The sequence below is a fragment of the Egretta garzetta genome, unplaced genomic scaffold (assembly GCF_000687185.1).
Source record: "Egretta garzetta isolate BGI_Z169 unplaced genomic scaffold, ASM68718v1 scaffold34, whole genome shotgun sequence".
Lineage (NCBI taxonomy): Eukaryota > Metazoa > Chordata > Aves > Pelecaniformes > Ardeidae > Egretta > Egretta garzetta.
This window is the reverse complement of record NW_009259586.1, coordinates 4,798,167-4,801,979: the sequence shown is the minus strand read 5'-3', so window position 1 is coordinate 4,801,979 and position 3,813 is coordinate 4,798,167.

Genomic DNA, 3,813 nt, shown 5'->3' with positions numbered 1-3,813 from the left:
CTGCTTGTCCCCCTGGAAGGAGCCCAGTTCCCAGCTCACAAGCATGCCTGGCTGCCTTCCCCAGTAGTGAAGTCGTTAGAAGCACCACCAGCCTTTCCAGAGCTGTCAGCTAACGAATTCAATGGCTTCTAATTACTGCACCAGAGCAGAGCGATCCCTCCACCCCAACCAGGCAGGGAACAACTCTGGACACTTTGCTCTCCTGCATTTAAGACTCGTGCGTGGGACTTTCGGTAAGGCTTCCCGTCCAGGCACCAGCCAGAGGTCACTTCTCCCGTCCTGCCTCCCCTGGTGTGACACTGCCAACCCCACAGTCCCAAGGAGCCGTGGGTCAGGTATCTACCTGCACCCTATCCCCAGCGGAGGTCCAAGCTCTGCCGCTGCAAGGAGCAGAGCTAACAGCATCTGGTGTCCTGTGGGATTTCCCCTCTGGTTGACTGACTCTGGTGTCTGCCACATACAGGCGCTCAGCAGGCAAAACCGGTGCCAAAACGTTCCAAAGTCACCAGAGGAATCCGGACGTTTGATTGCCAGTTGCAGCAGCAGCCCCTTAAACCTCACCATTCAAATGGCTGGAGACAGCCCCCTAAAAACATGCTCTTTGGGGGGAAAAATAAAAATCAAGGAATCTCAGCGAAGCTGGAAGATGTTTCGTACGAAGCTTCTTTGGTGGCCGCAGCAGATGGAGGACACCAACACACGGGCCCCAGAGAGGTGCTGCCTTCTGCCTGGAAAGAGGAAGATAGGAGGTGAAGTGGGAGAAGAGACATGACTGGGCTAAACCGCTTCTCCCAAGTGACAGATCCTCTTCTCCACCCACAAGGACACTTTGCGGTTTGCATTTTCCTGGTGCCAGCTCCACTGCAGACCAAGAGCTCCAGGAAGCCCCTGAGCTTGCACAGGAGCCGTCACCACGATGGAGGCAGGATCGCTCCGGTCCCTCGGGCTCCCACTTTTGTGTGCAGACAGACTTGCACTGTCTGCAGCAGGGATGCTGTCAGCGAAGGGCTTGGTACTGATCGGAAATTCCCATCTATCAGTCTGGACAGGGATGGTGGTGTTTGATCCCAGTGGAACAAGATAATTTGGCTTACTGGAGGTAGGAAACTCAGTGTTGACCTGGGTGGATGGAGACTGATCCAACCTCTGCTGGTCTGCATGCCATAAAGTATCTGCTTGGTCAATAAAAGGAGCCCGCAGGACCCTGACATCGGGCTTGCAAGAGAAGCAACATGATCCAAGTGGCTTGGCCTTCTCAAGAAGGGTTGGGCCGGTGGCTCCGATGTGGCTGAAGCCCATTACAGGGCAGCGAGCAGTCGGTGCTGCTGGTGTGAGATGGGTTTACAACCCGCTCCGGTGAAGGGCAAAGATCCTCCCTCGGCCTCCACTCAGCTCATACCAGGGAACCAGTGGGGATGGAGCCTGCCAAGCAGGGGAAGCTCTTCCCTCCCCTACGAAGGGAAGAAAAGGAAAACAGCAGGCTTTGAAGAACCGAGCAGGACAGAGAAAGGGGCTGCCACCAGCAGACATCAGAGCAGCCCTTGTGGGAACACCTGGGCAGGACAGGCAGCTGCCAGCCCAGGGCACGGGACTGCAGCGCAGCCAGCAAGCGCTGCTGGTGCTCCAGCCAAAGGTACTGGTCTGGAGGGGAAGGCGAGCTCGCCCAACTCCAGACACTCCACGGCATTAACAGGACTCGAGTCTCACTTTTGCTCTATACAGCGAGTCACAGCCCATTCGTGGTGGGGACAAGCCTGGTTAGAGCTGTGTCCATTAGTGGGAAGGAGCCATTTACTCTGGCAATTTAGAGATCCCAAGGTTCCCCAAATCATTCCATGCCTGCAAGGTCAGACTCCCCTGGGAGGGTTCCTCCAGCTTTACCAGAAATGCCCCAGGGGAATGGCGGCTCCTCCAGGTCTGGCCAAAATCAGAAGCTGCAGGAGAGCATAGAAACCAAGAGCGTTGCCATTTTGTAAGAAATAAAGGTTAATTGGACTTTTCCCAACTTGCTAATGGGTTTGGGCTGTCCATAAAGTCCAGGATGGTTCTTGCCTTCTCTGAAGAGGTCTGTCCATTCCCAGTCCCTGGAGTCAGGGCTGCTGGTGACAAACCATCCCCAGCCAAACCTATCAGCTGCCCAGCTCAGTTTTGGGAAGAAACCTGGGGAAACCAGGCGAGGACCAAGGCTGTGCAAGGCAAGAGAAGAGGAAAAGCAGACAAGCAGTGCGGGATGGTGCAGAGAGGGAAGGAGAAGCCGGGACAGGTGAAGCAATTTCATCAAGGTCATGGGGAAGGGGCAGTCAGGCACTCCTGCCTGCCAGATCAGCCTGCTCTCAGGCTCCCAGTGCTTCTGGATCATGGGCAGCTCCGTGTCCCCTCTCCTTGCCACATTTATTCCCTGGCTCTGTTTTGGTGGTGGGCATAAGGCAGCACGTGAGGGTGCTCATGGCCGTTCTCAATGTCCCAGGAGGAAGCCTGGGCTGGGAATTAATCCATTGACTGAGTGGTCTCATTAGAGACCTTCCCCCCTGCAAGGGGCTGCCCAGTTCCCCTTCTCACCTCTTTACTCTCAGGAAAAACTTTCTAGTCCTACAAAAAGACCTGCCAACCGCAGGGTCATCCTCCACACCAGGGAGGCACCCCACGATGGGGAAGGGAAGCTCTCACCCTTCCAGAGATCCCCACCTCTCACCTCACGGCCACTGGCTTTGCTCTGCCACAGCTACCACACTCACCCCACGCCTGCCCCTGCACAGCTCCCAGCTCTTGCCGAATGCTGTCCCTGCCCCTGCCAAACCTGGCTTCACCACCACCCTGGGGCTTGTTGGCAGCCTGAGGAGAGTCTCTACAGCCCCTGGAGCATGAGGGTCCTGCCCAAGATGAGGGGCTCCGGTGCCACACAGACATTCACCAAGGAAGCCCATACAGGGACCCTCAGCCCTTCCCCAATGCTCTCGGAGAAACCAGCTTCAGCCACTGGTCCACCCAGATGCAGCAGGCCTGGACAGCGGGTCCAGGCAGCTCACAACAAACAAATAAATGGAAAAAAGCAACCCGGAGGTCAAGAGCATTGTTTGAAAGTGGCAGCAGCATTCTCCAGAGGCCTGGGTGCTCCTCAGCACTTGCTCCATGTCTGACCTTGGGCAAACGCTTTCGCCAGCCTGTGCCTCAGTTTCCTCACACATAAAAAAGAGGTGATGCCTTTCGCTTTAGCAGAGTGTTCTGGTATAAAAACAACAGATGACTGCAAAAGGTCCTCGTACCCTCGCACTTCACAGGGATATCCCTGACCGGACCAGCCAGCCAGAAGCCACCACAAACTTCCTGAGCTACTCTACGTGCTCTCCCCAGCTCTCTGAATTACCATGGGTTTTCATATTTCTCTGGCTCAGGCATCACCAGTCCTGGCTTCCCACAATGTCTCCCAAACCACAGAGAAGGAGAGACCCCCGGCGAGCTTCCCATGCTCCCCACCCCATGCCAGACCCCAACAGACACCCCCTGGGCCACAAGGTCCCTGTCTCAGGTGCCGTGACCCCACACCGCTGCAGCAGGAGCCCCCTCACAGGCCACGGCCTGCTGCCTGCCCCATAGCCACCGCCCCCCCCAAGCCTAGGGCCTGTGGGACCCCCATCCACCCCAGGGACCCAGCCCTGGGACGGGACCTCGCCAGCCCCACGCAGACCCTGGGCGGGGAGGGGCACCCCCTTCTTATCCCCTCCCAGCTCCAGAGGAAGGGAACACGCCACCCCTCCGGACACTGCCCCCCCAGGACCCCCACCACCACCAAGACCCCTTTCGCAGCATGCACCG